This window comes from Triticum aestivum, chromosome 7A (assembly GCF_018294505.1).
Source record: "Triticum aestivum cultivar Chinese Spring chromosome 7A, IWGSC CS RefSeq v2.1, whole genome shotgun sequence".
Classification (NCBI taxonomy): domain Eukaryota; kingdom Viridiplantae; phylum Streptophyta; class Magnoliopsida; order Poales; family Poaceae; genus Triticum; species Triticum aestivum.
Genome location: NC_057812.1, coordinates 667537126 through 667560438, shown reverse-complemented (window position 1 = coordinate 667560438; position 23313 = coordinate 667537126).

Below are 23313 nucleotides of genomic sequence, written 5' to 3'. Positions count from 1 at the left end.
TGAGTAGTGCGTGTGTTTACCTTGGCACCGCGTGCCATGAAGCAGTAGGTAGCAGCGGAGTAGTCCTTGTCATTTGCATCGGTGTCGGTGATGAAGTCATTGTCTTCAGTGTTGAAGATGGACTTGGCAACGTATGCTGTAGCCAGACTTGCGACGCCTGAATCGGACTCCTCCTCAGACTCTACCTCCGCCTCCTCAGAAGCGGACTCCTCCTCTGAATCCATTTCCTTGCCAACAAACGCACGTGCCTTGCCAGATGAGCTCTTCTTGTGTGATGAAGACTTTGAGGAAGACTTGGAAGAAGACTTTGTGTATTTCTTCTTCTTCTTGTCGTCAGAGTCATATTCCTTGCTCTTCTTCTTCTTTTTGTTTTCATTGTCCCACTGTGGACACTCAGAGATGAAGTGGCCAGGTTTCTTGCACTTGTGACATGTTTTCTTCTTGTAGTCGTGAGCAGAAGCTTCATCATTCCTTGAGCTTGATCAGGAAGACTTGCTGAAACCTTTCTTCTTGGTGAATTTTTGGAACTTCTTCACAAGCATAGCAAGTTCCCTTCCAATGTCTTCAGGATCATCCGAACTGCTGTCAGATTCTTCTTCAGATGAGGAGACAGCTTTTGCCTTTAAGGCACGAGTTCGCCCATAGTTTGGACCGTAGATATCTCTTTTCTCAGAAAGCTGAAACTCATGTGTGTTGAGCCTCTCAAGTATGTCAGACGGATTGAGTGTCTTGAAATCAGGACGTTCTTGAATCATCAGGGCTAGGGTGTCAAACGAACTATCAAGTGATCTCAGTAGTGTCTTGACGACTTCATGTTTGGTGATTTCAGTAGCGCCGAGGGCTTGAACCTCATTTGTGATGTCAGTGAGTCGGTCAAATGTGAGCTGGACATTCTCATTGTCATTTCGCTTGAAGCGGTTGAAGAGGTTGCGAAGGACACTGATTCTCTGATCTCTCTGGGTTGAGACGCCTTCATTGACCTTAGAGAGCCAGTCCCAGACCAGCTTAGATGTTTCCAAAGCACTCACACAGCCATACTGTCCTTTGGTCAGATGACCACAGATGATATTCTTGGCAGTAGAGTCCAGTTGAACGAACTTCTTGACATCAGCAGCAGTGACACCTTCTCCAGCCTTGGGAACGCCGTTCTTGATGACATACCATAGGTCGACGTCAATGGCTTCAAGATGCATGCGCATCTTATTCTTCCAGTAGGGATATTCAGTTCCATCGAAGACGGGGCACGCAGCGGAGACTTTAATTATCCCTGCAGTCGACATAGCTAAAACTCCAGGTGGTTAAACCAAATCACACAGAACAAGGGAGCATCTTGCTCTGATACCAATTGAAAGTGCGTTATATCGACTAGAGGGGGGTGAATAGGCGATTTTTATGAAAGTCTTCAAAACATGGAAGTTATGAAGACAAACGATAGAAATAAACCTATTACCCTGCAGTGGAAGGTAGACTACGCTAGGCAAGCCATAGTCAAGTATTCAATAGAGTGAAAGCACAATAACTAATAGCAGCAATGTAGTAAGGATCAGGTAGGACTATATAGTGAAGCCACACAGAACACATAGTCACTCAGTGAAGACAAAAGATAGTGCGAACATACAATGACTTCACAAGGAGTAATAGTAAGTAAAGGGAAGGGAAGATGAAACCAGTGACTCGCTGAAGACTATGATTTGTTGGACCAGTTCCAGTTGCTGTGACAACTGTACGTCTGGTTAGGGCGGCTAGGTATTTAAACCTTAGGACACTGTAACGCCCGGATAATTTGGCTACAGTAAAACTCTCCTAATGATGCCGTGACATCTGCGATTACTGTTACTAATCTCGGGATAATTCGAAACCGCGTCAAATTCTAACTTAAATTTAAAGTCGACAATAAAAGTTTTCAAATATTAAAAATAAAATGTTTGGGCTATGTCTATTATTGCATCGGTAATTATGGTGAAGTAAACGCGTTTTTATAAAAAGCCTAGATGCTTTTAAATGAATTAAAACAGAAAAGAATAGATAAAAAGAAAAAACAAAAGGTAAAACAAAAAGAAAAGACGGAAGGAAACCCCCATCTGGGCCTCGGCCCGACAGGCCGATGGGCCGCCAGACCAGCCCACTCGCCCGGCCGGACCCTCCCACTCAACCTTATCCCCCTGAAACCCTAACCACCACCCGGCCACCGCTCGCCCCGGCCTCCCTCGACTCGCCGCAGACCACACGCCTGACGCCGCCGCCCAGAGCACACGCGCCCGTGCGTGTTCGGGCGGGCACCCACGCCCAAACCCGCTAGGCCTCCTCTGGCCCTATGACAGTGGGGCCCCACCCCCAGAACAAAAATGATAAAAAAGGAGTTTAAAATAAATAAATAAATAAAATAATTAATTACTTAATTAAAGAATTAATTAACTTAATTAATATTGATTAGATTAACCTAATTAACTTAACCTAATTAATCTGTTAATTAAACCAATTAATTAGGTTAGTTAGTTGTCGGTCAATGACATGTGGGCCCCCTGTTCAGTTTGACCAGTCAAACTGTTGACTGGGTTGACCCAGTCCATGACAGGTGGGCCCTGTTAGACCCTGTTGACCAGTCAACAGTTGACTGGTCAAATGCTGACTGGACCACCCCTTGACCCCACCTGCCAGCCACACATACATTCTGTTGGGTACAATTCTGTGTACCCATAGCAATTTAAGATTTAATTTTCGAATTAAAACAATTTAGAAAATAATTTAAAACTTTTAAAATTAATATAAAATAAACCGTAGCTCGGATGGAAAAACCTTGTACATGAAAGTTGCTCAGAACGACAAGACGAATCCGGATACGCAGCTCGTTCGTCCACCACACATCCCTAGCATAGCAAGCACGCAACTTTCCCCCTCCGACTCCTCTGCTCGAAAACGCGAAACACCGGGGATAATTTCCCGGATGTTCCTCCCCTTCACCGGTACCACCTCGTACCGCGTAAGGCCACACCTAGCATCACGCTTTGTCATGTCATGCATCGTCATGCTTTTGTTTGCATTATATTTATTGTTTCTTCCCCCTCTTCTCTCGCTAGACATCGAGACCGACGCCGCTGCTACCCAGTACGACTACGGTGTTGACGACCCCTCTCTCTTGCCAGAGCAACCAGGCAAGCCCCCCCCCTTGATCACCAGATATCGCCTACTCTCCTCTATACTGCTTGCATTAGAGTAGTGTAGCATGTTACTGCTTTCCGTTATTCCTATCCTGATGCATAGCCTGTCCTTGCTACTACTGTTGTTACCATTACCTGCTATCCTATTGCTTAGTATAGGATGCTAGTGTTCCATCAGTGGCCCTACACTCTTGTCCGTCTGCCATGCTATACTACTGGGTCGTGATTACTTCGGGAGGTGATCACGGGCATATACAATATACTTTACACAGTCACCTTACCTGTGATACTGTTCGGAGATGGGGGCTGAAGGGGCAGGTGGCTCCATCCAGGTAGTGGTGGGCCTGGGTTCCCGACGGCCCCCCGACTATTACTTTGAGGCGGAGCGACAGGGCAGGTTGAGACCACCTAGGAGAGAGGTGGGCCTGGCCCTGGTCGGCGTTCGCAGATACTTAACATGTTTAACAAGATCTTGGTATTTGATCTGAGTCTGGCTACTGGCCTATACGCACTAACCATCTACGTGGGGACAGTTATGGGCACTCGACGTCGTGGTATCAGCCAAAGCCTTCGTGACGTCAGCGACTGAGTGGCGCGCGTCGGATTGGACCGTAAGCCTGCTCTTGTATTAAGGGGGCTAGTTCTGCTTCCGGCCGCGTTCGCAACGTGCAGGTGTGCAAAGGGCGATGGGCCCAGACCCCTGCGCCATAGGATTTAGACCGGCATGCTGACCTCTCTGTTGTGCCTAGGTAGGGCTGCGACGTGTTGATCTTCCGAGGCCGGGCATGGCCCAGGAAAGTGTGTCCGGCCAAATGGGATCGAGTGTGTTGGGTTATGTGGTGCACCCCTGCAGGGAAGTTAATCTATTCGAATAGCCGTGATCTTCGGTAACAGGACGACTTGGAGTTGTACCTTGACCTTATGACAACTAGAACCGGATACTTAATAAAACACAACCTTCCAAGTGCCAGATACAACCGGTGATCGCTCTCTTACAGGGCGACGAGGGGAGGATCATCGGTTAGGATTATGCTATACGATGCTACTTGGAGGTCTTCAGTCTACTCTCTTCTACATGCTGCAAGACGAGGCTGCCAGAAGCGTAGTCTTCGATAGGACTAGCTATCCCCCTCTTATTCCGGCTTTCTGCAGTTCAGTCCACATATAATAGCCTTATTCCAGTTGATACCAATGCATACATATGTAGTGTAGCTCCTTGCTTGCGAGTACTTTGGATGAGTACTCACGGTTGCTTTCTCCCTCTTTTCCCCCTATCCCTTCTACCTGGTTGTCGCAACCAGATGTTGGAGCCCAGGAGCCAGACGCCACCGTCGACGACGACTCCTACTACACCGGAGGTGCCTACTACTACATGATGCCCGCTGACGACGACCAGGAGTAGTTAGGAGGATCCCAGGCAGGAGGCCTGCGCCTATTTCGATCTGTATCCCAGTTTGTGCTAGCCTTCTTGTGGCAACTTGTTTAACTTATGTCTGTACTCAGATATTGTCGCTTCCGCTGACTCGTCTATGATCGAGCTCTTGTATTCGAGCCCCCGAGGCCCCTGGCTTGTACTGTGATGCTTGTATGACTTATTTTATTTGTAGAGTTGTGTTGTGATATCTTCCCGTGAGTTCCTGATCTTGATCATACACGTTTGCGTGTATGATTAGTGTACGATTAAATCGGGGGCGTCACAGACACACAGTCCCGGACACCCAGTCCTGAACACGCAGCTCAGGACACCCAGTCCTCACCATATTCCCCTTGAGCTAAGGTCACACAGACCTCTCCCAATCACTCTGGTAAGTCTTCAAGGTAGACTCCCAAACCTTCACAGACTCCGTTCACCGGCAATCCACAATGTCTCTTGGATGCTCAAAACGCGACGCCTAACCGGCTGGAGGATGCACAGTCCTCAAGTGTAATAAGTCTTCAGATCACACAGACAAGAAGACTTAAGTGATGCCTAATTCTCTTTGGCTCTGGGTGGTTAGGGCTTTATCCTCGCAAGGAATTCTCTCTCAAAGTCTTTGAGGTGGGTTGCTCTCAAACGACAAAAGCCGTACTCTGAATCTGAGAAGCCAACCGTTTATGGTTGTAGGGGGTGGGCTATTTATAGCCACTTGGCAACCCGACCTGATTTGTCCGAAATGACCCTGGGTCACTAAGGAACTGACACGTGTTCCAACGGTCAGATTTCAAACTCACACGTCAACTTTACTTGGGCTTCAAGCAAAGCTGACTTGCCTGACTCTGGACAAGATTCGCTCTCAAAGTCTTCACTCGAAGACATAGGTTTTGTTTAAGCATCACTTCAGTCATTCTGACTGGTTCTCTTGGACCCCATTTAACAGTACGGTGGTTCCTATGACTCAACACAGAAGAAAGAAAACTACGAAATTTCTAAGTCTTCGAGATCCATAGGCTTCATGTGGTGTCTTCTCTTGTCATAGTCTTCAATGTGAGTATCTTCATATACCACCTTTGACTTCAATGTCTTCATACATTTTTAGGGGTCATCTCTGTTGGGGAACGTAGCAGAAATTCAAAAAATTTCCTACGTAACACCAAGATCTATCTATGGAGAGACCAGCAACGAGTAGAAAGGGGAGTGCATCTACATACCCTTGTAGATCGCTAAGCGGAAGCGTTCAAGTGAACGGGGTTGATGGAGTCGTACTCGTCGTGATTCAGATCACCGATGATCCTAGTGCCGAACGGACGGCACCTCCGCGTTCAACACACGTACAGCTCGACGATGTCTCCCACGCCTTGATCCAGCAAGGAGAGAGGGAGAGGTTGAGGAAGACTCCATCCAGCAGCAGCACAACGGCGTGGTGGTGATGGAGGAGCGTGGCAATCCTGCAGGGCTTCGCCAAGCACCTACGGGAGAGGAGGAGGTGTCACGGGAGGGAGGGAGGCGCCAAGGGCTCAGGTATAGATGCCCTCCCTCCCCTCCACTATATATAGGGGCAGGGGAGAGGGGGGAGGCGCAGCCTTGCCCCCTACTCCAAGAAAGGGGTGCGGCCAAGGAGGGGGGGAGGAGTCCATCCTCCCCAAGGCACCTCGGAGGTGCCTTCCCCCTTGAGGACTCTTCCCTCTAGGGTTCCCTAGGCGCATGGGCCTCTAGGGGCTGGTGCCCTTGGCCCATGTAGGCCAAGGCGCACCCCCTACAGCCCATGTGGGCCCCCGGGGCAGGTGGCCCCACCCGGTGGGCCCCCGGGACCCTTCCGGTGGTCCCGGTACAATACCGATGACCCCGAAACTTGTCCCGATGGCCGAAACAGGACTTCCTATATATAAATCTTTACCTCCGGACCATTCCGGAACTCCTCGTGACGTCCGGGATCTCATCCGGGACTCCGAACAACATTCGGTAACCACATACAAACTTCCTTTATAACCCTAGCGTCATCGAACCTTAAGTGTGTAGACCCTACGGGTTCGGGAGACATGCAGACATGACCGAGATGTTCTCCGGTCAATAACCAACAGCGGGATCTGGATACCCATGTTGGCTCCCACATGTTCCACGATGATCTCATCGGATGAACCACGATGTCAAGGACTCAATCAATCCCGTATACAATTCCCTTTGTCTAGCGGTATGGTACTTGCCCGAGATTCGATCGTCGGTATACCGATACCTTGTTCAATCTCGTTACCGGCAAGTCTCTTTACTCGTTCCGTAACGCATCATCCCGTGATCAACCCCTTGGTCACATTGTGCACATTATGATGATGTCCTACCGAGTGGGCCCAGAGATACCTCTCCGTTTACACGGAGTGACAAAATCCCAATCTCGATTCGTGCCAACCCAACAGACACTTTCAGAGATACCCGTAGTGTACCTTTATAGCCACCCAGTTACGTTGTGACGTTTGGCACACCCAAAGCACTCCTACGGTATCCGGGAGTTGCACTATCTCATGGTCTAAGGAAATGATACTTGACATTAGAAAAGCTTTAGCATACGAACTACATGATCTTGTGCTAGGCTTAGGATTGGGTCTTGTCCATCACATCATTCTCCTAATGATGTGATCCCGTTATCAACGACATCCAATGTCCATGGTCAGGAAACCGTAACCATCTATTGATTAACGAGCTAGTCAACTAGAGGCTTACTAGGGACATGGTGTTGTCTATGTATCCACACATGTATCTGAGTTTCCTATCAATACAATTCTAGCATGGATAATAAACGATTATCATGAACAAGGAAATATAATAATAATCAATTTATTATTGCCTCTAGGGCATATTTCCAACAGTCTCCCACTTGCACTAGAGTCAATAATCTAGTTCACATCGATATGTGATTAACACTCAAGGTCACATCCCCATGTGACTAACACCCAAAGAGTTTACTAGAGTCAATAATCTAGTTCACATTTACCATGTGATTAACACTCGATGAGTTCTGGTTTTGATCATGTTATGCTTGTGAGAGAGGTTATAGTCAACGGGTCTGAACCTTTCAGATCCGTGTGTGCTTTACAAATCTCTATGTCATCTCCTAGATGCAGCTACCACGTTCTATTTGGAGCTATTCCAAATAACTGTTCTACTTGGAGCTATTCTAAATTGTTGCTCCATTATACGTATCCGGTATCTCTACTCAGAGCTATCCGGATAGGTGTTAAGCTTGCATCGACGTAACCCTTTACGACGAACTCTTTTACCACCTCCATAATTGAGAAAATTTCTTAGTCCACTAGTTACTAAGGATAACTTTGACCGCTGTCCTGTGATCCATTCTTGGATCACTCTTGTACCCCTTGACTGACTCATGGTAAAGCACACTTCAGGTGCGGTACACAGCATAGCATACTGTAGAGCCTATGTCTTAAGCATAGGGGACGACCTTCGTTCCTTTCTCTCTATTCTGCCGTGGTCGAGCTTTAAGTCTTAACTTCATACCTTACAACTCAGGCAAGAACTCCTTCTTTGACTGATCCATCTTGAACACCTTCAAGATCACGTCAAGGCATGTGCTCATTTGAAAGTACTATTAAGCGTTTTGATCTATCCTTATAGATCTTGATGCTCAATGTTCAAGCAGCTTAATCCAGGCTTTCCATTGAAAAACACTTTCAAAATAACCCTATATGCTTTCCAGAAATTCTACGTCATTTCTGAATATGTCAACAACATATACTCATCAGAAATTCTATAGTGCTCCCACTCACTTCTTTGGAAATACAAGTTTCTCATAAACTTTGTATACACCCAAAATCTTTGATCATCATCAAAGCATACATTCCAACTCCGAGATGCTCACTCCAGTCCTCAGAAGGATTGCTGGAGCTTTGCATACTTATTAGCATATTTCAGGATAGACAAAACCTTCCGGTTGTATCACATACAACCTTTCCTCAAGAATCGTCGAGGAAACAATGTTTTGACATCCTATCTGCAAGATTTCATAAATAATGCAGTAATTGCTAATATAATTCCAACAGACTCTTAGCATCATTACGAGTGAGAAAGTCTCACCGCACTCAACTCCTTGAACTTGTCGGGAAACTTCTTAACGACAAGTCGAGCTTTCTTCAATGGTGACACTTACCATCATTGTCTGTCTTCCTTTCAAAATCCATCTGTACTCAACAGCCTTACGACCATCAAGTAGTTCTTCCAAAGTCTACACTTTGTTTTCACATATGGATCCTCTCTCGGATTACATGGCCTCGAGCCATTTATCGGAATCCGGGCCCACCATCGCTTCTCCATAGCTCGTAGGTTCATTGTTTGTCTAGCAACATGACCTTCAAGACAGGATTACTGTACCACTCTGAAGTAGTACGTATCCTTGTCACCCTACGAGGTTCGGTAGTGACTTGATCCGAAACTTCATGATCACTATCATAAGCTTCCACTTCAGTTAGTGTACGTGCCACAGGAACAACTTCCTGTGCCCTGCTACACACTTGTTGAAGTGACGGTTCAATAACCTCATCAAGTCTCCACCATCCTCCCACTCAACTTTTCGAGAGAAACCTTTCCTCGAGAAAGGACCCAATTCTAGAAACAATTCATATTGCTTTCGGATCTGAGACAGGAGGTATACCCAACTGTTTTGGGTGTCCTATGAAGATGTACTTTATCCGCTTTGGGTTCGAGCTTAATCCTGAAACTTTTTCACATAAGCGTCGCAGCCCCAAACTTTTAAGAAACGACAACTTAGGTTTCTCTAAACCATAATTCATACGGTGTCATCTCAACGGAATTACGTGGTGCCCTATTTAAAGTTAATGTGGTTGTCTCTAATGCTTAACCCATGAACGATAGTGGTAATTCGATAAGAGACATCATGGTACGCACCATATCCAATAGGGTGCAACTATGACGTTTGGACACACCATCACACTATGGTGTTCCAGGCTGTATCAGTTGTGAAACAATTTCCACAATGTCTTAATTCTGTGCCAAACTCGTGATTCAGATATTCATCTCTATGATCATATCATAGATCTTTTATCCTCTTGTCACGACGATCTTTCAACTTCACACTGAAATTACTTGAACCTTTCAATAATTCAGACTCGTGATTCATCAAGTAAATATACTCAACATCTACTCGAATCATCTGTGAAGTAAGAACATAACGATATTCACTGCATGCCTCAGCACTCATTGGACTGCACACATCAAAATGTGTTACTTCCAACAAGTTGCTATCTTGTTCCATCTTACTGAAAACGAGGCTTTTCAGTCATCTTGCCCATGTGGTATGATTTGCATGTCCCAAGTGATTCAAAATCAAGTGAGTCAAAACGGTCCGTTTGCATGGAGTTTCTTCATGCATATACACCAATAGACATGGTTCGCATGTCTCAAACTTTTCAAAAACGAGTGAGCCCAAAGATCCATCAATATGGAGCTTCTTCATGCGTTTTATACCGATATGACTTACGTGGCAGTGCCACAAGTAGGTGGTACTATCATTACTATCTTTTGGCATGAACATGTGTATCACTACGATCGAGATTTAATAAACCATTCATTTTAGGTGTAAGACCATTGAAGGTATTATTCAAATAAACAGAGTAACCATTATTCTCCTTAAATGAATAACTGTATTGCGATAGACGTAATCCAATCATGTCTATGCTCAACGCAAACACCAAATAACAATTATTTAGGTTTAACACCAATCTCTTTGGTAGAGGGAGCGTGCGATGCTTGATCATATCAAGCTTGGAAAAACTTCCAACACATATCGTCAGCTCACCTTTAGCTAGTCTCCGTTTATTCCGTAGCCTTTTGTTTCGAGTTACTAACACTTAGCAACCGAACCGGTATCTAATACCCTGGTGCTACTAGGAAAAGTACACATTAACACAATGTATATCCAATATACTTCTATCGACCTTGCCAGCCTTCTTATCTACCAAGTATCTAGGGTAATTCTGCTCTAGTGGTTGTTCCCCTTATTACAGAAGCACTTAGTCTCGGGTTTGGGTTTTACCTTGGGTTTCTTCACTAGAGCAGCAGCTGATTTGCCGTTTCATGAAGTATCCCTTCTTGCCCTTGCCCTTCTTGAAACTAGTGGTTTCACCAACCATCAACAATTGATGCTCCTTCTTGATTTCTACTTTCGCGGTGTCAAACATCGTGAATACCTCAAGGATCATCATATCTATCCCTGATATGTTATAGTTCATCACGAAGCTCTAACAGCTTGGTGGCAATGACTTTGGAGAACCATCACTGTCTTATCTGGAAGATCAACTCCCACTCGATTCAAATGATTGTTGTACTCAGACAATCTAAGCACAAGCTCAACAATTGAGCTTTTCTCCTTAGTTTGCAGGTTAAGAAAGTCATCGGAGGTCTTATACCTCTTGACATGGGCACGAGCCTGAAATCCCAATTTCATCCCTCAAAACATCTCATATGTTTCGCGATGTTTCAAAAACGTCTTTGGTGCCTCAACTCTAAACCGTTTAACTGAACTATCACGTAGTTATCAAAACGTGTATGTCAGATGTTCGCAACAACCACAGACAACGTTCGAGGTTCAGCATACTGAGCGGTGCATTAAGGACATAAGCCTTCTATGAAGCAATGAGGACAATCCTCAGTTTACGGACCTAGTCCGCATAATTGCTACTATCAACTTTCAACTAATTTTTCTCTAAGAACATATCTAAACAGTAGAACTATAGCGTGAGCTACGACATAATTTGCAAAAACCTTTTGACTATGTTCAGGATAATTAAGTTCATCTTATGAACTCCCACTCAGATAGACATCCCTCTAGTCATCTAAGTGATTACATGATCCGAGTCAAACTAGGCCGTGTCCGATCATCACGTGAGACGGACTAGTCATCATCGGTGAACATCTTCATGTTGATCGTATCTTCTATACGACTCATGTTCGACCTTTCGGTCTCCGTGTTCCGAGGCCATGTCTGTACATGCTAGGCTCGTCAAGTTAACCCTAAGTGTTTTGCATGTGTTCCGAGGCCATGTCTGTACATGCTAGGCTCGTCAACAACCGTTGTATTTGAACGTCTGAATAAAACACCCGATCATCACGTGATGTTTTGAAACAGCGAACTGTCGCAACGGTGCACAGTTAGGGGAGAACACTTCTTGAAATTGTTGTAAGGGATCATCTTATTTACTACCGTCGTTCTAAGCAAATAAGATGTATAAACATGATAAACATCACATGCAATCAAATAGTGACATGATATGGCCATCATCACTTTGCTCCTTTTGATCTCCATCTTCGGGGCTCCATGATCATCATCGTCACCGGCATGACACCATGATCTCCATCATCATGATCTCCATCATCGTGTCTTCATGAAGTTGCCTCGCCAATTATTACTTCTACTACTATGGCTAACGGTTAGCAATAAAGTAAAGTAATTACATGACGTTTAAGTTGACACGCAGGTCACAAATAAATAAAGACAACTCCTATGGCTCCTGCCGGTTGTCGCACTCATCGACATGCAAGTCGTGAATCCTATTACAAGAACATGATCAATCTCATACATCACATATATCATTCATCACATCCTTTGGCCATATCACATCACATAGCATACCCTGCAAAAACAAGTTAGACGTCCTCTAATTGTTGTTTGCATGTTTTACGTGGCTGCTATGGGTTTCTAGCAAGAACGTTTCTTACCTACGCATGAACCACAACGTGATATGCCAACTGCTATTTACCCTTCATAAGGACCCTTTTCATCGAATCCGATCCGACTAAAGTGGGAGAGACAGACACCCGCCAGCCACCTTATGCAACTAGTGCATGTTTGTCGGTGGAACCGGTCTCACGTAAGCGTACGTGTAAGGTTGGTCCGGGCCGCTTCATCCCACGATGCCGCCGAATCAAGATAAGACTAGTAACGGCAAGCATATTGAACAATATCGACGCCCACAACTACTTTGTGTTCTACTCGTGCAAAGAATCTACGCAATAGACCTAGCTCATGATGCCACTGTTGGGGAACGTAGCAGAAATTCAAAAAATTTCCTACGTAACACCAAGATCTATCTATGGAGAGACCAGCAACGAGTAGAAAGGGGAGTGCATCTACATACCCTTGTAGATCGCTAAGCGGAAGCGTTCAAGTGAACGGGGTTGATGGAGTCGTACTCGTCGTGATTCAGATCACCGATGATCCTAGTGCCGAACGGACGGCACCTCCGTGTTCAACACACGTACAGCTCGACGATGTCTCCCACGCCTTGATCCAGCAAGGAGAGAGGGAGAGGTTGAGGAAGACTCCATCCAGCAGCAGCACAACGGCGTGGTGGTGATGGAGGAGCGTGGCAATCCTGCAGGGCTTCGCCGAGCACCTACGGGAGAGGAGATGTGTCACGGGAGGGAGAGGGAGGCAACCAAAGGCCTTAGGTCTGATTGCTCCTCCTTTTCCCCACTATATATAGGGCCAAGGGAGAGGGGGAGGGCGCAGCCTTGCCCCCTCCTCCAAGGAAGGGGTGCGGCTAAGGATGGGGAGGAGTCCATCCTCCCCAAGGCACCTCGGAGGTGCCTTCCCCCTTTAGGACTCTTCCCTCTCCAAGTTTCCTTGCGCATGGGCCTCTTGGGGCTGGTGCCCTTGGCCCATGAAGGCCAAGGCGCACCCCCTACAGCCCATGTGGCCCCCCGGGGCAGGTGGCCCCACCCGGTGGGCCCCCGGGACCCTTCCGGTGGTCCCGGTACAATACCGATGACCCCGAAACTTGTCCCGATGGCCGAAACAGGACTTCCTATATATAAATCTTTACCTCCGGACCATTCCGGAACTCCTCGTGACGTCCGGGATCTCATCCGGGACTCCGAACAACATTCGGTAACCACATACAAGCTTCCTTTATAACCCTAGCGTCATCGAACCTTAAGTGTGTAGACCCTACGGGTTCGGGAGACATGTAGTCATGACCGAGATGTTCTCCGGTCAATAACCAACAGCGGGATCTGGATACCCATGTTGGCTCCCACATGTTCCACGATGATCTCATCGGATGAACCACGATGTCAAGGACTCAATCAATCCCGTATACAATTCCCTTTGTCTAGCGGTATGGTACTTGCCCGAGATTCGATCGTCGGTATACCGATACCTTGTTCAATCTCGTTACCGGCAAGTCTCTTTACTCGTTCCATAATACATCATCCCGTGATCAACCCCTTGGTCACATTGTGCACATTATGATGATGTCCTACCGAGTGGGCCCAGAGATACCTCTCCGTTTACACGGAGTGACAAAATCCCAATCTCGATTCGTGCCAACCCAACAGACACTTTCAGAGATACCCGTAGTGTACCTTTATAGCCACCCAGTTACGTTGTGACGTTTGGCACACCCAAAGCACTCCTACGGTATCCGGGAGTTGCACAATCTCATGGTCTAAGGAAATGATACTTGACATTAGAAAAGCTTTAGCATACGAACTACATGATCTTGTGCTAGGCTTAGGATTGGGTCTTGTCCATCACATCATTCTCCTAATGATGTGATCCCGTTATCAACGACATCCAATGTCCATGGTCAGGAAACCGTAACCATCTATTGATTAACGAGCTAGTCAACTAGAGGCTTACTAGGGACATGGTGTTGTCTATGTATCCACACATGTATCTGAGTTTCCTATCAATACAATTCTAGCATGGATAATAAACGATTATCATGAACAAGGAAATATAATAATAATCAATTTATTATTGCCTCTAGGGCATATTTCCAACAATCTCTAGTAGGAAAACCGAATCAATGAAGGACTTCTACCTGTGTTATCCTGCAATTCTCACAAACACATTAGTCCCTCAACTAGGTTTGTCTTCAATACTCCAAAACCAACTGGGGTGGCACTAGATGCACTTACACTTTGGGGGATACCAAACCGTCTTGTGCCTAGCGAAGAAACGTCTGAGAAACTCAAGACACACGATTAGTCCGCAAACGCATTGTCATCAATCACCAAAACACCTTAGGGATAAATATGCCCTTACAGTTGTCAATCCCTACACGGCCACTTACGAGAGTGAGATCTGATAGATATGATAAGATAATATTTTTGGTATTTTTGTGATAAAGATGCAAAGTAAAATAAAGGCAAAGTAAAAAAGCAAAGGAAATAACTAAGTATTAGGAGATTAATATGATGAAGATAGACCCGGGGGCCATAGGTTTCACTTTTGGCTTCTCTCGAGAGCATAAGTATTCTACGATGGGTGAACACATTACTGTTGAGCAATTGACAGAATTGAGCATAGTTATGAGAATATCTAGGTATGATCATGTATATAGGCATCACGTCCGAGACAAGTAGACCGACTCCTGCCTGCATCTACTACTATTACTCCACTCATCGACCGCTATCCAGCATGCATCTAGAGTATTAAGTTAACGAAAATAGAGTAACGCCTTAAGCAAGATGACATGATGTAGAGGGATAAACTCATGCAATATGATGAAAACCCCATCTTGTTATCCTCGATGGTAACAATACAATACGTGCCTTGCTGCCCCTACTGTCACTGGGAAAGGACACCGCAAGATTGAACCCAAAGCTAAGCACTTCTCCCATTGCAAGAAAGATCAATCTAGTAGGCCAAACCAAACTGATAATTCAAAGAGACTTGCAAAGATAACCAATCATACATAAAAGAATTCAGAGAAGATTCAAATATTGTTCATAGATAGACTTGATCATAAACCCACAATTCATCGGTCTCAACAAACACACCGCAAAAAGAAGATTACATATAATAGATCTCCACAAGAGAGGGGAGAACATTGCATTGAGATCCAAAAAGAGAGAAGAAGCCATCTAGCTACTAACCATGGACCCGTAGGTCTGAAGTGAACTACTCACACTTCATCGGAGGGGCTTTGGTGTTGATGTAGAAGCCCTCCGTGATCGATGCCCCCTCTGTCGAATCTCCGGAACAGGCCCCAAGATGGGATCTCGTGGATACAGAAAGTTGCGGCGGTGGAATTAGGGTTTTGGCTCCGTATCTGATTGTTTGGGGGTACGTAGGTATATATAGGAGGAAGGAGTACGTCGGTGGAGCAACAGGGGGGCCACGAGGGTGGAGGGCGCGCCTGGGGGGAGGCGCGCCCCCCTACCTCGTGGCCTCCTCTTTTGTGTCTTGACGTAGGGTCCAAGTCTCCCGGGTCTTGTTCGTTGAGAAAATCACGTTCCCGAAGGTTTCATTCCGTTTGGACTCTGTTTGATATTCCTTTTCTTCGAAACCCTAAAACAGGCAAAAAACAGCAATTCTGGGCTAGGCCTCCGGTTAATAGGTTAGTCCCAAAAATAATATAAAAGTGGATAATAAAGCCCAACAATGTCCAAAACAGTAGATAATATAGCATGGAACAATCAAAAATTATAGATACGTTGGAGACGTATCATGTCCCAAAGTTTCTACCAGAGAGTCAAGACGAAAACGTGTGCCAACCCCTATGCATAGGTTCATGGGCGGAACCCGCAAGTTGATCACGAAAACATATATCAAGTGAATCAATAGAATACCCCATTGTCACCACGGGTATCCCACGCAAGACATACATCAAGTGTTCTCAAATCCTTAAAGACTCAATCCGATAAGATAACTTCAAAGGGAAAACTCAATTCATTACAAGAGAGTAGAGGGGGAGAAACATAATAAGACCCAACTATAATAGCAAAGCTCGCGATACATCAAGATCGTACCACCTCAAGAACACGAGAGAGAGAGAGATCAAATACATAGCTACTGGTACATACCCTCAGCCCCGAGGGAGAACTACTTTAGACTCTTTAGAGTTTTTTCGACCTTTCTTTAGAGTCTTCGTGTTTGTTTTGGGGCGGTGGAGCGGCGACGTAGCCCCAGGGTAGGGATAATGTTCTCCCTATCTTATCTGTGTTCTATTGGTGTGTGTTTCGCTGGCGGAGGGCATATGGAGCCATGTCTCGACAGGTCTTTTTGGTCCCCACTCGGCTTAGGTTTCCGGTGGATTTGTTGGGATTCAACGACGTTGCCTTCAAAGTTTTTACAGGCCCTTACCGACGTTTTTTCCCCCGGGGCGGTGATTTGCTTTGTGGATCGCGGCCACCGGCCTTTCCTGGTCTACATCGACGACTTTCCGCCCACTGCTTCTATGAGCTCCTGGTTTCAAAAAGTCTGCTCCACCGCGGAGGCCCAGATGCGGCAGCAAACTATGCTCATGGTGCGTCGCCGGTGGATGGAGGAGGAAGAAGACTTCGACACCCCCAAGATTTTGGGTATATGTCTTTTTCTTGTAAGGGTGTTGTATGGCCTTAAGCCATTTGAAAAAAAAAGAAAGAAATATTGTGATCAAAGCTCCAGTTATGTAACTTGGCATGTGATATTTTCAGAGGTGATCTACCCAGGTGTGATGCAGCAGCGATTCATATACTCCTACCACCAGGCGCCAACACACATCACGTGTGCCAGCAGCCGTGAGCACCAATCACGGCAATCGGGGCATGTACAATGGGGGCAACACCTTGGTGCTGCCCCAGCTGCCAACGCTGCATCACCGGACCACATTTTTTTTCCTTAGTTCTCTCTCTTACTTTACCAGTGGGCCTTCACACATGCAGTACATTTCTCCCTCTACTTTTGATCAAGGCAGCAGAGTCCTCTGCAAGAGACCGCTTTACTTTGACAACACTACTGTTGAAGGGAGAGAGGGATTGATGGAATAGTTTGTTGTATTGCTTGAGCCTCGTGGGCATATATATAGGAGTACAATCATCTACTTGGAGTACAAGACAAGTTGGAACAAATCCTAGTCTATCTCGTCTTTCCTAATAAACATTATACTCAACACCCCCTGCAGTCACAATGGTAGCGACGCAGACGGTGAGACTGTAGAAGAATTCGAAGACAAGCTGACGGACCCCCCCCCCCCATAGTCGTAACGGTCGATGCATTGCGGAGTCGTGGCTGGAGTGAAAACCGATGAGGTTGCACAAGCAGGCGGTAGCCCTTTGTGTCGTTTGTCAATGTAGCCGAGAGCGTGGGTGGTGGAGCCGTGGTCGAGGTAGCCGTGCAAAGAATGTCGTGGTCGATGTCGAGTCAGGGTGGCCGATGTCGAGGAATTCGCCATGGAGCCGCAGGCGCAAGGGGGCGCCGAGTTAGCATGGGCGCAGTGGTGTCGAAGTAGTGGTGCGCCGGGAAGAATATGTGGTTGACGACGCGTCGCAGCGGGTTTGCCAAGCCCGGGGAAACATCGTGGACGAAGGCACGCACCAGTGTTGCCAGCACCAGGCATGCGTAGACGGACGAAGACAAAGTTGACGAAGCACCGACCAGGCTTGCCAGGCCCGGGGACACATCGTGGATGAAGGCATGCATCGGTGTTGCCAGCACCAGGCATGCATAGACGAGGGACACACACGAGCTGTACGCCATGTCGGAGAATTCGGAGGGGCCAGCAGAGAAGAAGTCGACGACGATTGTGGCGTCCATCGGCGCGGGGTAAATGTCACCAACGGTGGTCGGAGTAGACGAAGTGGTCGGGATAGATGACGGCGACGCTAGCGACGGGCTGGTGCGTGGACAAAGACGAAGGGGGCGGACGAGCGGCGGCAGCTACGAAGGTAGAGGCGGCGGCTACAAAGGTAGCGGCATCGGCAGCCAAAGAAGAGCGGCGGCGGCGGCGAGGTTAGGAGTGCGGCGGCGGTGCTCGAAATAGGCGAAGAACCCTGACAGCGTGACGAAGACCGTCACGGATGGTGGCGTTCCCGCGCTAAGGAAGACGGCGCGACGCATACCATGGGAGGTCGACGCGCTGTGACGGCGGAGCAGACCGCGGGCCGCGGTGCTAAGGCCCGAGGGGGCGACGCAGCGGCACCAGGCGGGTCGGGGTGACGGCGGGGACCGTGGGCCGCAACGCTGCGGCCCGAAGGGGCGACACAATGGCGGTTCGTGAGTCGGTGCAACCACGAGGACGGCCTCGAGGCGGCGGCGGGGACCGCGTATCGCGTCACTATGGCCCGAAGGGGCGACGCAGCGACGACGCACGAGTCGATGCAGCCGCAAGGAAAACCACAGGGCGGCGGCGCTGCGGCCCGACGGGGCGACGCGGCGGCATCCCGATGCTCGATCGGTGGAGAGGCGCGTTGAACTCCGGGACGATCTTCACGGGACCTGCGGAGGCGCGTGTAACCGACGGGCCAGGTCGGTCACGCGGTGGAGATGAGGTGGATCGCGGCGGCGAGCGGGTGATCAAGCCGATCGCGCGCGACGTCGGGGACACCGCTCGGTGGAGGCGTGGTGGCGGCGAAGTCCGAGATGAAGCCGGCGACGACGGACGACGTGTGACATCGTGCGGACGAGCTTGTCATCACCGGCGCCCGGGCAGCGAGGCCCGAGCGACCAACGAAGCAACGACGCATGAGTCGAGGCAGCCGACGAGACTGACACAGCCGTCCCGATGCAGCCGAGGACGAGGCCGGCGAGGTAGACCGTCGGGCCGCCGTGCAGACGCAGCGGAGACGGGTGATGTGGATCGATGGGCGGGCCGACGTGCGAGCGACGACTATGATTGGCCGTCGCATGGCGCGAGGCCGCCGGATCGAGGCGATGCAGGTGTCCCGGTCGGAGTAGGGCGACGGACGGACCGGCGCGTGGACGGCGGCTGGCCCTGACGGGCCGCCGGGTCGGAGGAGAGGTCCGCTGGTCGCGCCCGGGTCGGAGTAGAGGCGCTCGGGGTCGACGATGGCGGTGGGCGACGCAAACCGATCAAGAATAGATCGGAAAACCAAAAAAAAAACCGCGCAATCAAGATGACTGGCGGGAGAGAGAAAACCCTAAAGCAAGGCTCGGGGAAAAGACTCTCTAGGGCAGCAGGTCAACACGACCGGCGGACGGACCCTAGGTACGGGCGGCGCGGCCCCCAGCGGCGGTCATGGAGGCCGACCGCCTTGGGGGTGGCGCGCGGGTGCGGAAGCGGCGACGGCTAGAGTTTAGGATCGACTTGCGATAGATACCATGTTGAAGGAAGAGAGGGATTGATGGAATAGTTTGTTATATTGTTTGAGCCTCGTGGGCATATATATAGCAGTACAATCATCTACTTGAAGTAAAAGACAAGGTGAAACAAATCCTAGTCTATCTCGTCTTTCCTATTCCCTCCATTCCACAATGTAGTGCTTCCTCTATCTTCGTGCTTCAACTTTGACCGTTAATTTAACTACCAAGATCGATTGCGGCGGGAGCAAAAACTATATTAGTGGATTCGTATTTGAAAGAAGTTTTCAATTATATAATTTTTTTCTCCCGCCGCAGTTGGTCTCGTTGGTTAAATTTATGGTCAAAGTTGAACCTTAAAAAGCGTGGGCGTACTATATTTTGGAATGAAGAGAGTAATAAACATTATACTCAACAACTACTTTTCCTCTCTCTCTTCCACATCGGCTGTTTGTCTGACATGAATCGATGAAGCACAACTACTTTTCCTCTCTCTTCCACATCGGCTGTTTGTCTGACATGAATCGGTGGAGCAGCTGTCCACGCTGCCCTCAGGCAGTCACTGAACTGTATCCATCAACCACCTTCCAACGAACAAGGGAACACCGGGTGTGGACATCATCCGTGTCCCCAAGCTTTCTCTCCCATCTGCAACTGCAAGCTAGGCATCGCATCGGACTAGATCAGATCCCACTGTTAATAGCCTATCCTCTCCACTATATTTCCTTTTTGCGGGGCCCGTATCCCCGTTCTGTCGAAAAATGCAGTTGCTTGTAATTCAACGAAAGATATGACCAGGTCTCAGTTGAGTAGGACTTAATCAAGTCTTAGTGTAGTGCTATAACACGTAAGAAAAATAAAGAAAAAAAACTGAAAAGCAACGTAGTAACATCTTATGAATATAGGCGTGCCTGGGTTTATTGATCCAGGCGTTGAAACGCTTGTTCAATGCCACACGGGAACCGCACGGGCCAATTCAGCACTAATTAAAAGCACTTGTTACGCATCGGTTGATCGGTTTCATCTTAACCTGCATATAAAATCGGCTTAATCTCGCCTTGCAGCTCCACACACTCACTCCGTGGTCTCCTGACGATCTCAACCGACCGAACACCCGCAGCGATCAAGCGGTACAGAGGCGTCGGTCCAAGAAAAATGGCGATGGCACGCGCCGTCCTGGTCGCCGCGCTCGTCCTCTGCGCCGCCGCCGCGCTGGCGCACGCCGGCCGCGTCATAGAGGAGGGGGGCCTCGAGGCGGCGTCGTCGTGGCTGCAGGCGCCGGCCGAGGCTCCGTCGGCGTACGCCGGTGGCGTGAAACTGGGAGGCCTCGGAAGCGCCGGAGGGTTCGGTGGCGTCTTTGTCGACTTGCTGTGGTACGTGTTCAAGTGGGCCAAGGACGCCTTCGCCGCCGCCCTCGGATGGAAGGTCTAATGAAGTCGGCCGGCGTTATCGGTCGTGCTCTCCGGCAGCCTGGTCTGTCCCTTGGACGGAGAAGAAAATAATGGCCGTGCACGCATGTGCTGGCCTCCTTGACTTTTTTTTTTTTGAACAAATGGCCTCCTTGACTGATTGTTCCCTTCCACAGTACAGCACCCTCCTTCTCGCTTGCATGCTTTGTCTTTCCGGCGTTGTTGTCACTCGTCAGTGCCGATCATGGATAAGATGATCTCGTTTTTTGTTTTAACGTGCACGGCAAGAGCACCCCTGATTTCGTTAAGATTTCATCGAGAGAAAAACCAAAAACAAAATGACCAGAAAACTTGGCCAAAAATCACACACACCGCACAATTGATCAAGGCAAAATCATAAAAAGAAAAAACGCACGCATGGTGAAGGAACAATCATGTAAAAAAACCCGCAACCATGGCGACATCAGCCAACTCGGACTCCACCGCCAACAATAAGAGGATCATGTAACGCTACGTCCCACTTTGTTCCCAAACTGGTTTCGCGTCAGCTCTGCTGCACTTTGTATGTTGTGAGCTTGAGATGTTGTTCCATCGTGTTGTTTTCTGAAATTTCACTCACGTAACTGAGACGTTACTTACGTAAACGCTAACAAGGTCCACCAAAACCGATATGACAGAATATCTGCATAGGGGCGGTTATTATCCAACCACATACACCAAATGCCCGCTTCTAGTTTTTTTTTCTATAACTGGATTACTCAAAACAGTAGAAGATAAAAAGCACAGTTCTTAAGCAAATGAAAGATAAATATCTGATGCAACAATTTTTAAAAAATATTACTGTACTCATCGTCTGAATCCATCGTGTTTGCTTCAAAGCAAACAATGAGAACATCAATTTTTTTGGGCAATGGCATTTGACCGAACACTTGCCAGATGTGACTTACACCATGGAGGGCGTCAACATATGGCGGAGGATACCTGGGCAGCCGCCAGATCCAGGGTGGAATGGCAACATAGTCGAAGGCAGGAAGGCGTCTGGGTGGAGAGTCGGAGATCCAACACCCTGGGCGGAGGCTGGGGTGGTACAGTGGGGTCGTGGTCGCCAACGGAGCGGATACAGAGGATAGTGAAAAGGGGCAGAATGGGAAAAGGTACTCCAGGTGGGTATTTTGGGATGGGCCCGGCGTGTCGAAATCCGACATTGCGGAGATTTGGCAGTCCACAAACCTCTATACATTTAGTGCTGGTTCGTGGGATTTTAGACATCTGCATCAGTCCAGACATATTTGGTGAACGACGTTGGATAGCAAAAAAAATGTTTGGACAACCCGCGGTCAGGACATTTATGAGCGGTTTGGTGGATCACATGGGAGTTGGCCTTACACAACAGGTCCGTTAATGATGATGCGATGAAGGAGCATATGCGAATTGCCGGTTTGGGCTCGTCATAGCTATACCTCGCGTATTGCAAGATGTAGCTATAGCTCGCCTCTCGCGTCTGCACCGCTCATTGCTTGTTGGCTGACCTAGTAAGGAAGGCGTTGATGAGCGGTGTTCTTCCTCCCCTACCTTCGTTTTCGTCGGTCGGTTCTTCCCTTTTTCCCTTCAATTTTCTTTGTTTCTTTCTCGGTTTTCTTTTGTTCTCCTTTTCTTTCTTTCTCGTTTTCCCTTTTCTTTTCCCTTTTTCCTTTTTAACGCATGTCTATTTTTCACACATATTGCACATCTTTATATAGCAAGACCATTTTCTATACAGATTAACATCTTTTAAATACATAACTAATATTGTTTTAAATATATTTATTGATGTCTAATATTTTTTTCTTACACATTGTACATTTTCATATAAACTAGGAATATTTTACACATTGTATATTTTCATATAAACTAGGAATATTTTTTATATATGTTTAAGATTTTTTATTACAAGATCAACATTTTTTTCAAATATATGTTTGATGTCTACTACTTTTCATACATATTAGACATTTTTATACACTTTTAGTATTTTTCAAATGCAGCTTAACATTTCTTCAAATATAAGTTTTGATGTCTACCTTTTTTCATACGCATTATACATTTTTCTATACACCTGAACATTTTTATAGATGTTTAATAATTTTCAAATACATGTTTTTTTCTTCTAAAACACATGTTTTAAATATTTTCTTGATTACATGATAATTTTCTTTCAAATAAGTGTTGAAACATTTTTTAAATGACACACAGCATTTTTGTTAAACTATATGAACGTTTGTTTACATTGTATAAACA